Source organism: Mus pahari, chromosome 5 (genome assembly GCF_900095145.1).
Source record: "Mus pahari chromosome 5, PAHARI_EIJ_v1.1, whole genome shotgun sequence".
NCBI classification, from domain to species: Eukaryota; Metazoa; Chordata; class Mammalia; order Rodentia; family Muridae; genus Mus; species Mus pahari.
Window position 1 is genome coordinate 107,049,142 of NC_034594.1, and position 12,428 is coordinate 107,061,569.

The following is a 12,428-nucleotide window of genomic DNA, read 5'->3' on the forward strand; positions in this document are numbered from 1 at the left end:
GGATATTTTTTTGTTTTGTTTTGTTTTGTTTTGTTTTTCGAGACAGGGTTTCTCTGTATATCCCTGGCTGTCCTGGAACTCACTTTGTAGACCAGGCTGGCCTCGAACTCAGAAATCCNCCTGCCTCTGCCTCCCGAGAGCTGGGATTAAAGGCGTGCGCCACCACACCCGGCGGATATTTTCTTTATTTACATTTCAAATGTTATCTATCCCTTTTCCCAGTCCCCCCTTCCCAGATACCCCCTATCCTATCCTCCCTCCCCTTGCTTCTATGAGGGTGTTCCTCCACCCACCCACCCACTCCCACCTCCCCACCCTTGATTCCCTGACACTGGGGCATCTAGCTTGGAATTTTACATCACAAGAAACCTTGGGCACTCGCTAGGTCTGCATCTTAGGGCAAGAGTTTACAGGGGTCTGTTTTCATCTTATGAAGAAGCTGGCAGTGTTAGTGTCTAGAATACCTTGTTGCCACATTTCCTGGTGTGACCCATTACAGACTGGCACCACCCTCCTCTCACCCTCCATCTCCTCCACCCTGTTAGGTTTGCAGCCAAGAGAGTCACACCCACCAGTAGAGGGCACCAGCACTGGGACAGAGCCTTCCTGCTCAGAGTGGAGAGTGGAGCGATGCGGTTAGTGGAGTGGTGAGGTTTGAGCGATGAGTGATGATGTAGTCAGAGGGATGAGGAGGAGACAATTGGCCAGCACTGCTATTGACCTGGAGTTAAAACTGGAGATTTAGCTACGGGCTGTGTGACCTCAACACCCAGGCACTGACCGTGGAGGTTAATGACACAGGAGTTCTGAGTAAACAGGAGAGGTTAGCCTGGTGCCAGGTTCTCAGATTCTGAAAACAGAGGAAGTCCTGGGAGAGCCAGGGCACATGGCCTCCTCCTCAGGAGAACCTCTGGCTCCTGCGTCTTGGAGGACCCTAGCACCCCACCCAGCAGAGTGGAATTCTTATGGCAGAAGGATAAAGAATTTCAGAAGTCGTTAAGTGGGGAGTGGGAGAGTGGAAGGGTCAGAGCACCATCTTTGGAGTCAGACCAACTGAGTTAGAATCATAGTCCTGCCTTTTGTGGCTGAATATTCATTTTTATGTCATAAATATATATGTGTGTGTATGGGCATATATATATCTCATGTTTGTAATATATAATATACATGTATGCCCATATATGTAATATATAATTAATACATATGTGTGTCCATATATGTGATATATATATACATGTGTATATATGCCGTGATTAATTATCTGTGTATATATGGACATATATTTGTGCCTAATTTTTAATACTTATGTTTCTGCTTCCTCATCAGTAAAATGGGAATAGGCATAACTACCTCAGTGCGTTTGTGAGAGGCACCTGAGTCCTCCTACCATTGCCTGGCTCAGAGCAGAGGCCTGAGGTCAGCCTCTCGTGGCCTCAGTTTCCCTTTTAGGATGGTGTCCTTAGTGGTGATATGTTTGCATCCCTTGACATCAATGGGGATTTACAGCTCAGGGCTCTTGGGCAGCGGTGTTTCCTAAGCAGACATCAGACCCTCCTGGCATTTGGAAATCTCTGGATCTGGATCACAGGATCTTCTGAGCTAAGTCAATTTAATGTTCCGTGCTGCCTTCAAACCTCTGAAGGCTTGGGGTGGGTTTCATTATTCTCCCTTCTGGCTCAGCCTCTGGCCTCCTCGTCTCAGGCTTTCCAAATCCTGTCTTAGGATTTTCAATATTTCTGCAAATATTTTTATAACACTCTTTTCTTCCAAAGGTGGAGGCTGTCCCCTCCCTTGCCTGGTTGCTGCTTAATGGCACGTAGCTCCAAAGGGCAGAATGTGGCAGAAGGCGGTGTGTGACTCCTGAGCCTCCGTCCTCAGACACAGAAGCTGCCTGGCCCTCCTCCCCTCGGCTCCCTTGCTCTGACAGAAGCCAGTCAAGGTGCTTCCAGGCCCCGAGGCTTCCTGCCAACAGTCACCCCTCCTCACCCTAGCATGGGTGAGTAGCCACAGGGCTTCCATCCAACTTGGTGATGGCTGCAGCCCAGACCCAAGTGTGCCCTGTCATTGTCTGAAGGGCTCTGGGCCAGAACTACCCAACAACACATCTCATAGGCCTCCTGGCCCTCAAACAGTGTTCCGTATTTCTGCTTTTGCTGTGTTGGTGGTAGGCTTCTCAGCTGGAGAAAACAGATCTGCAGCAGCAGGTTCAGGATACAATACAACTGTCTTCCTGAGGAGAACTAAAACCAGATCCCCACCTGCCACCCTGAGCACACACACACACACACACACACACACACACACACACACACACATACACCCCACTCCTGCCTGCTTCTCCTTTGGGAAAGGTGCTCTGACGGCATGAGGTGTTGCCTCAGGGAGAAAGGATTTCCATTGTTGAGGCAAAGTTCCATACAGATACCACAGGGGCAGATGCCACCATCTGACTCAACCGTCACAGGAGTGGCCTGGGCCCCAAGTGTGGCAGGGAGGGGACCCTGCAGGCTTGGTTTCCAGAAGGGTCTCCAGTTGGATGTTGCCCTAGAATCTCCCTGGAGCATGGGGACATGCTTGCATTAGTCTCTGTTTTCATTAGAGAGCCAGCCCTGTGCTCAGCAATCCTGCCTGTGTGGAGTAATGCAGGGTTGTTCAGTCAGAGAAAGCAGGGGGTAGAATTCCATGCTAACTCCCCACACTCCTCCAGTATGGGATGCTGAGATGCTGGAGGGATGAGGGGTGACGGAGGACGGCTCTGGAGAAGTAGCCCATTTCCCCTTTGAAAGTAATAAAGTCCAGGTCAATATGATAAAGTGCAGGTCAATAGGCTGCTCCAAGCCTGTGCATGCGATAGGCCTGTTAATGCTGTCCAGAGCTTGATTTCCTGCAGCTCAGCTTAAATCTGCGAGGCTTGTTTACTCCTAACCCCTGTGGCCTGCTCTGATCAAAGCTCATCTTCTTCCTTCCCAAGAGAATGCACCTGAAAGGAGGGTCCGAGCCTTCTTGCAACAAGAGGCCCAGTGATCCAATTCAGACATTGATATATGACTGACGGGTGGGCTTCTGAAAAAACAACCTCTTAAAGGAAACTGACTCAGCTGGAGGAAGGAACCTTGGTCCTTGCATGTTTAAATCTCTGCTGCCTGGAGTTGGGGTGGGAGGGCTGGAGTTTCAGCCCCCACTGAAACATGAAGGGCCTTGGGAATAAAAGCCATACGCTGAAGGCGGTAGAGCAAAAAGCAAAATATTAAAATCTTTGTCACCATTCTTTTCTGTTCTCTCTCTTCTTTTCTTTCTCTGCTCTGGGATGAGTCCGGGGCCTTCTGTGCAGTGGGCAAAGTGCTGAAGTACACTTTCACTGGGTTCTGTTCCAAACCCATTTCCTGTAGTAAACCATTTACTCCTCGGCAACTCCCATAGACAGATATTTTTATTCTCACTTTGCAGGCAAGAGAACAAGAGACTGGGAGAGTCCTCAAGGTCCCATCATCTGAAAGTCCCTCAGGGACCCTGAAGTCCAACCTCCCATGCTCTGTGGAGTTTCTCCTGACCAGTTCCTGGTAACTGGGGGCTTTCCACATCTGGTCTGTGTATCCAGTCCTGCCCTTCCTCTGTGTGTGTGTGTGTGTGTGTGTGTGTGAGAGAGAGAGAGAGAGAGAGAGAGAGAGAGAGAGAGAGAGAGAGAGAGAGAGAGCCCTAGCTTGCTCTAGCCATCGCTATTTTAAGTTGTTTGCTGGCAGCTGCTCAGCTAATGCCTATCCGACACAGTTTCCAAATTGATTTCGTGCCTCCAGGCGCTTGTTCAAACCTCCCCTTCTGCCCGGAATACCCTCTCCCTCGCATCCTCCTCTGCCGCACAGCGCCGCAGCCTGACAGCCACAGGCTCTGAAAGTCGCCTCCCAAGCTACAGATCACCTTCGGGGGCAGAGAAATGCTGACTTAGTTTCTGCAGTCAGGAAACTTAACCTAGCCTGGCGCACAATAGCTATGCAGTTGGTGTTCCCTGAATGTGACCAAGTAGTGGGATGCCAGTCTTGTAACAAAACAGGACCATGCCCTTTGAGTATTGACATTCACCAGCAAATGCCTACTTGGGAATGCTGGGGATGCTATTACCTTGGTTGTCTAAGAGAGGTGGAGCCAGATGCTGGAAAATCACCAAAATACTGGCAAAATCCTTGAGGGGGTCCCAAGAGCCACATGGCACTAAATACAAGCTGGCTGGTATATTACAGCTCTGAGGAGAAAGGTTTGTCCAATGGAAGTGTTATAGCTCTTCGGGAGTGGGGGCGGGGGGAGGGGGAGGTTTCCCTGATACAAGTGTTACAGCTCTGAAGGGAAAGGTATTCTGGCAGTCGGAAGCCAAGGACACCACAAAAGTCACACACACAACAAACCTCTCACAAGAGATTTACTGGGAGAAATGCAAGAGGGTGGCTGGCTGCCTCTGTTCCTTGGAGAAGCAACAGAAAACTGAGCAGGAGGCAGGTTTGTACTGGGTTTCTTGAGGGTGGAGATTTCCAGGCCGGGGATTGGTGGGATTTCAAGACAAGTCCACAGACTGATGGGATTTCGAGCTCAGGGATTAGTGTATTTTCAGGTTCAGGGATTGGTGGGATTTTAGGCTCAAGGGCCAGTGGGTTTCAAGCTCAGGGATTGGTGAATTTGGGTGGGTTTTCAAACCTGGAAGTAGACTCAGACCTTTTACCCTACAATTAGCAGACAGGCAGGCTGCCGCCTCTTTCCTCGTCAGAGCTGTCTGCAGACACATAAGCCCCAAGTTCAAGCCAACCCTGATAACACCCATCACCTAAATTTAAATTTTAAGTTTGTTTCTCGGGTTTGCTACTTACTACAGAAATAGGATGATTTGACTCTGAGCCATACCAGCAATAGCTTATCGTGTATATGTGCTTATGATCGCACTGACATTGCATAACCCTCTGCAGCTTCTAAATGGCCATCAGACTCATTCCTGCATCCCTTAGTCAGAGGTAGGGTGGAAAATCAATGTAGAGTTATGTAAGTGCATGATCTACAAAGAGAAAAAAAAATGGTATTTGATATGAATCAACCTAACGTTGAATTATCCTTTTTGCAGATAAGGAAACTGCCAAAAATCAGGTATTGTTTACTCAGGGTTCTCAGTAAACATAAAACTGAAGCTGGGTCTCTGATGCTGACCCCAGACATCATTCTTTGCATCCCAGGCTCTCATCCTGCTACTAAGCCACACCCTGCTGAGAAGGGAAAAAGAGTACCCCCCTACCTGTCTGCATTTGTGCAACTAATAGCATGCACCTAGCTAGACCCGGCCTGCCTCTCTGCTTGTGGATTCTATAGTGGTTATTTATTAAACACTTCTATCTTATTATTTATAAGCCCAATCATTATTATTGGTATTAATTGCCTATTAATTAATCACACCAACCTTGCTTCATTTACAAATGATAAAACTGAAGCGTAAGAACATGAGTAACGCACCACTAAGTGACTGGGCCAAGACTGAAGGCCACCAGTCTAGAGTCGACAGCAGTGACCAGCCTACATCTACCTGGGACCATTGAAGGCCACCAGTCTAGAGTCGACAGCAGTGACCAGCCTACATCTTCCTGGGACCATCTGGGCAGACTTGTCAGAGGTGGCCTTTGAGCGGGGACCTGGAAGATGCACAGGACACAGCACTGGGCAGAGGGGGAATTCACAGAGGTCTAAAAGGCTGAAGCAGAGGGCACACTCCAGGGGGCAAGTTGGAAGGACATGCGTGCTCCCCTCCAAGCAGGAGGAGTCTTTGACATTGTCAGAAAGTGACACAGTTGGTTCAACCTCAGAGGTCAGAGCGCTGTGCAAGAAGAGAGTAGAAGTTTTTATGATTTGCCAGTCTCCATCACGATCTCTTCCCTTAAACGTTCTGCTTCCTAGTTTTCTCATTTTGTTATGTCTGAGTCCTGGCCTTCTGGATAACTCATTATGAGTCACTGTACTTAGACCCCTCAGACCATCTCTTGGGAAGAATGGTTACCACACACTCCTGAAAGTGTCCCCAGGATCTTGTGCCTTCTAGGTTGACCTGCAAATGGTTCTCAGGCCACAGCAGTCCACTGTTGATGGTCTCAGCATCTCATCTAGAGTTACCCATCAACCAGGCCTCCATTTGCCTCTGAAGTTAACAGTTCCTAGGGAACTATTCTCCATGAGGTCAGAGGTATGAGTTGACAGGTATATGACAGCATGGCAGGAACATGTATGTTGGAAGCACAAGCCATGTGCTACTAGCCTGTGCCTTTCAGACCTGCTAGGCTGGTCCCAACGTCCTGAACCTCCAGAGCACGGAGGCGCTGAGCATGCCCTTCTTGGAGCACTGAGATCACACCAGGGCCAGAGTGAGTGTTTGGGCTGCAAGATCACTATGTGATCTGTGTTCTCACAGCCAGTCTCTGAGGTATAGTAGAAAGTCAAGAAGCCGGGTGGTGGTGGTACATGCCTTTAATCCCAGCACTTGGGAGGCAGAGGCAGGCAGATTTCTGAGTTCGAGGCCAGCCTGGTCTACAGAGTGAGTTCCAGGACAGCCAAGGCTACACAGAGAAACCCTGTCTTGAAAAAACAAAAAAAGAAAGTCAAGAGCTAGCTCTAACATGAACAGTTACAGAATAAAGAGGATGACTTTGCTCCCCAGGCCCAGCCACCTCAGTGAACATTTCCCTTTAACGCTTTCCCATAGCTCTGTATGGGATTCTGTTCTTGCACAGACATTGGCCATCAGGTCAATGTCTGTACAGGACCAAGCTACACGTGGTGACCAGGCCCGCAACAGAGCCTTCTTTTGCTCTGGGCACTGCTTGAAGGAAAGGCTAATGGTTCCACTGAGTATCTCCGTGAATCCTGGGGGCATTCCAGACTCTTGAGAATCAGCCTATGAAATCAGCCCTTATTTTAGGGATCAGGGCCCATACTGGGAGTTCTCCAGTGGTCAAAGAAATCTTTTCTAGAACTGGGGGAATATGCCATGGGATTAGTGTCCCCACTGGTCAACATGAAACAGTCAGGTAAAAATCCATTTGTCACTTGGTCCACAAAAACACAGTGACAGTGGATAAAGTGTTGTTATGGGTCCCCAAGAACTGATGTTCTATTAACCCTAGGTTCTCTGGTTAGCACACAGTCTCCTGGTCATAGATAGCTCCAGGAAACACCGGCCTATAGTGCCTTCTCATGCTGTTTCTTGACTGTCCTCTCATAGAGATGCCCTATACATGTGAACATTGTGCAGGAACCAGGACACAATGCTGTCCAGTGTTACTGCTTCTCTGGCTGGTGGCTGAGCCCCCTGTGGGGCAGGCACCAAATGCTGGGCTGTTATTCCACATGTGAACTCTTGGGTGGATCCTGCCTTGAGATTTGGCTCTGGCTTGCCTAAAACCCTATCCCAGCATCTCCCACCATATGCAGTCACCAGTGGGACTCCAGATGCTGGGGTCCCATGGTGGGAGGCAGCCCTATAGATAGAGAACCCAGACCAGATCTTTCTATTTTGTTTACCTAACCACTGGGAAACTCATAGGTCATCACAGACCACATGCTAGAAAAATGGCTGCTCTATGCTCTACACCCAACACACACACTGTTTCTGTAACTTCACTCACGTCTTAGAGCAGATCAATGTCTGACGCTCCACATTAGAAATTAGGAGAACTTATGGTTTTAAACTAAATTTGTACCATGACAAACTGTAGGGCTGTGTGATTGGTTTTGGCTGTCTCAGACATTCAACCAGGACATAAAGTTGCAACCTTCTCTGCTTCCGTCTTTCTGAGGACTCCTTAGCAGAGCCTTTCTCTTTCTCCCTCATCCTTATTGTATGCATGGCACCACCTGGGGCTCAGCCATCCCTCTCAGGCATCTATCTACAGTGCTGGGGCAGATGGGATGCTGTCAGGTTTCCATCTGTATGTTCTTCATGGAGATGGGCTGACTCCAAAGCGAATGGTACTCACTTCTTCCATTCTAAGCTTTGACCCCTAACCACTACCCCAGGATGACAGACTGTGACCCTCCTGGCACCAGGAGGGATGCAAGCTTCAGACTCTTCACAGAGTAAATAGATAAGGCTTATAGAAACCCATTCTTCCCTCCCAAATTCTATGCATCCCTTCCCTGTGTCCCAGAGACTGGCTTCTCAGCTCTGTTTAGTTGGAATCCTGGTGGAGTTCATATGTCATCAAAAAGAACCAGGAGCTCAGCTGGTGACTGGGTAATCCTGGGACACCTGGTGTAGAACCTCCAGCGAGTCCCTCCCGTGTCTTCAAATTCAAGCACTCCTGTAATCTGCTCTCCGCATGTTCTTCCTTAATGCATGCCCCTGTGAATGCCCCGGGTTTCTGGTGATCACCTTAATCCACAACACAATATTTTTTGATGTGTGTGTATTTCCCCTCCAGTTTAGCTCTGTAATTTGCCCCGCTTACACCCGTCTGCCTGTGGGATTTGCCTCTAGTTCTTTGTTTCAGCCTAGAGATAAAGACGGGCACTGATTCCTCCCTGGCAAGGTAGCTGCCTAGGATTTCCAAGCAAGATAGGATCAGCATCTTCAAAGAGGAGATGCCATGTCCCACAAGAATGGCTCCGTGGAAGTGAGCTCAAGACCCACATCTTCTTAGACAGCTTTATTCTAACTATTGGGACCCTACTTATTCCTGACCAACACTCAATGCTCTCCATTAGATAACTGGAAGAATCTATGGTTATTAAATAAATTCGTGCTGTAACCATCTTAGGATCAGACTGTGTTGTCAGTTTTGGCAGTATAAATCCAGCCAGTGGGAATCAGAAAGTCTTCATGCCTTTGTCCCCCTAGCTTGAACTGAAATCTACGGCTTTTCCACACTCTCTTTAGGCTTCCTGGCAAAAGCAAGCTCCTGGCTCTGGTCCTGGAGTTCCTCTTCAGAGTCACTCTCCCGACGGTAAGTTCATCTGCAGGTTTGCCCAGCAAGTAGATAATGAACCATTGAGAACGAGATAGGAAAGGGAAACCAGCCAACGAGGCAGCCTCACTTCCATCGCTGCAGGGATATAGAAGTCGCCTCAAAAGGAAAGGAAGGGGAACATTTAGGCCCCAGCTCTAATTCCCCTCTAGAATGGTGACTTCTCCTCTTGCGGAGGCTGGTTGTTTACTTTGGGTAAAGCCTCAAGACAGGAAAGCAGGGACCTTGGTACAAACGTGGACATGACAATCTACAGCTGCACTGAAATCTAGAGGGCCCAGGGGTTGTAGTCCAGGATGCTAAGCATAAGCCAAAGACCCTTGCCTTTGCCTGCCATGGTCTTCAGTAATGTTCACCGGTGCAAACTGCTTTCTCCTTGACCTGCAGACAGCTAGAAGATGGAGTGCACTGCCTTCATCTCTAGCCAGGCAGATGTCAGGCACCTTCACTTGCTCCTGCCTCTAAGGGTCTATTTCCTGCCACCCCCCCCCCAAGACATCAAATTCTATATCTGTTCCCATCTAGCATTGCAAACGTCAGGACTCACTTAGACTGATGCACTCTGGAAAGGGAATGTATAGGGGGGGGGCGGGGGGAGGAGGCCAACTCATAAAATAGCTGAGAAGACAAGAACTCATGTAAAAACCTGGGAAAGGGCTGGCAGCCCCAGGCAGGCAGACAGGGACTATACAGGATTCACCAACCTCTCCAGGACCTGGGCGGAGGGTGTGTTGCAGAAAGCTTGCATGGGCACAAACAGGAAGCCATGGGCAGCCATAGCCCTGTACAAGAAAGCAGAGCTTGGTGGTCTGTAGCCCTCAGGGAAGGAGCGGGTGTCATCTGGGCAAGGGGGCCGAAGCAGGCTAAAAACCTTCAGGGGTACCGACATTCACACATCTGGCCATTTTTACTGCGATGAAAACTCCCCTTCCTCTCTTTCTTTCCTTCCTTCTTTTCCAAAAAAAAAAAAAAATTATTCATTTTATTTTATGAATGAGTACTTTTCTGTATTCTGGATGTTCACCATACTCACGGTTGTTTTTAGAAGTCAGCCCCCAGAAGTGAAGTTATGGATGGTTGTGACCCATGAGGTGGGTACTGGGACTTGTCGAACTCCAATCCTCTGCAAGAGCAGCATTTGACTTTTTTTTTTAACTTGGTTATTGGTTCTTTGTGAATTTCACATCGTGCACTTCAATCCAACTCATCACCCCTCCCCTCACCCCTGCCCTCCACCCTTGCAACCACCCGCCAACAGAGGGGGAAAAAAAAATCTCACTGTGGAAGCTATAGTGTGTCACAGGATTCCCTTTTGTCCATACTTCTTTGCTTGACTTCTTGGTCATTGAAATATGACCAAGGTCTGGGACCTCTGGCTCTTGCTACCCTGTCAGTACCGGAACCTCACTGACACTCTTCTCGGATACCCTGTTGTTGCCCTGTGTCATGGTGATCCTGGAGTTTTGGATCTGTAGGACCGGTCCCTTCATGTGCTCCAGCAGTTTGTCAACGATATGGTGTTGGGCTTGGTCAATCCAAAGCCCTGAATCTGGGCCTGAGAGGTATCTGAGATGGTCAGTCTGTCAGCTCTCCTGCTCTAACACCCTCAGGGCTGGCTCACTGACAGTCACGGTGTGATGGTTTGTATATTCTTGGACCAGGGAGTGGCACCATCTGGAGGTGTAGCCTTGTTGGAATAGGTGTAACCTGGTTGGAATAGGTGTGTCACTGTGGGTGTGGGCTTAAGACCCTCACCCTAGTTGCCTGGAAGTCAGTCTTCCACTAGCAGCCTTTGGGTGAAGATGTAGAACTCTCAGCTCTGCCTGTGCCATGCCTGCCTGGATGCTGCCATGCTCCCACCTTGATGATAATGGACTGAACTTCTGAACCTGTAAGCCAGCCCCAATTAAATGTTGTTTTGATAAGACTTGCCTTGGTCATGGTGTCTGTTCACAGCAGTAAAACTTTAACTAAGAAACACGGCCACCTTAACCCTGCTGCCCAGGCAAGGTGCAGGGCCTGCTCTCCCGAGTGTTGCAACCGGTGAAGGACATGACCGGTTCTCCCACTCTCATGACCCTGGGGTCAGCTCTCCCACCTGCCATAGGTGGAGAAGGATGAGGGAGGGGAGGAGGGCATGTCTCCCTCATCTGGGCCACTACACAGCAGACGTGAGGCAGGGCTGGCTCTCCTGTGCTCACTCCCTCAGGGCCAGCTCCCCTGTAACCCTCATGTCCAGAGCCAACAATACCACGCTGCCCAGGCAAGGTACAGGGCCCAGGCGTGAGGAGCAGGATCATCTCTCCTGCTCTCATGATCCCATAGGGCTAGCTCTCCAGCAAGAAGGGGTGGGGATCTCTCCCTCGCCCGTGCCAACACACAACAGACAAGAGGCGGGTCTAGTTCTCCCACACTCACACCCTCAGGTCCGGCTCACCCACACACCCCCACATCCAGGGCCAGCTCTACTGTGCTGCCCAGGTCAGGTGCCAGACACCCGAAACTCCCAAGTGTTGTAGTAGGAGAGGGGCAGACACAGCTCTCCCACTCTGATAACCTTGGGGCCAGGTCTCCTACCTACCATAGGTGGCAAGGGGTGGGCTGGGGGCATCTCTCCCTTGCCCATGTCACTGCGCAGCAGACAAGTGGCAAGGCCAGCTTGCTTGCCTGTGCCCCACCAGCGGGGTCAGCTCTACTGTGTTCCCTTGGTGAGGTGCAGAGCCTGCTCTCCTGAGTGCTGCAGCTGGAGAGGAGCAGAGACGGCTCCCCTGCTCTCCCGACCCCAGGGGTTAAGGCTCCTACCTGCTACAAGTGGTGAGGAGTGAGGGGGAAGTGGGGTACCTCTCCCTCATCCACTTGGGAGATGAGTGGTAGGGCCAGTTCTCCCATACTTATAAATTCCCCGTGCCAGCCCACCCACAACCCCCACAATGTGAGGCCCCGCTCTCTCCAGGACCAGCAATTCCATGATGCCCGGGAGAGCGGTGAGACCTACACAGCTCTCAGGCATTAACGTGTCCCCGGGTGGGCAGCAGCCAGATCAGTCTACTTGACCTTTAGTGGTGACAGACTCCTGCTGCTGCAGGGCCATGGACCCAGATCTGGCCCCAGGTGGCATTATTGGCTACCCACACCAGGCTGCTCCTCACTACCCTCCAGTCTCCAGCTCTGCCTCTCTTCGTTGTGCCCACATCCTTCTGCTTCTATTTCTCCATTACTTACTTGCTCCTCATAGTTGCACCCAGGGTCTCTGCGCGTCTGGGGTCATCCCAGGAGTGGTCTCGGGAGTGCTCTGCCCTGTTCATGCACTGTGGCACCAGGAAGGGGTCATCCTGGGTTACTAGTCACTCAGATGTTCCCAGGTCAGGACACTAAGTGGACACAGCCTCTCTCCTCTCTGCCACCTACTGCTGCACATGTAATACCTGCAGTGCCTCTAGGGACATA

At 50.1% G+C, this 12,428-nt stretch overlaps 1 pseudogene; it reads right to left on the minus strand.

Moving 5' to 3' along the window:
* Positions 1-12,309: 12,309 nt before the first annotated feature.
* LOC115064162 lies at positions 12,310-12,428 on the minus strand (annotated as a pseudogene).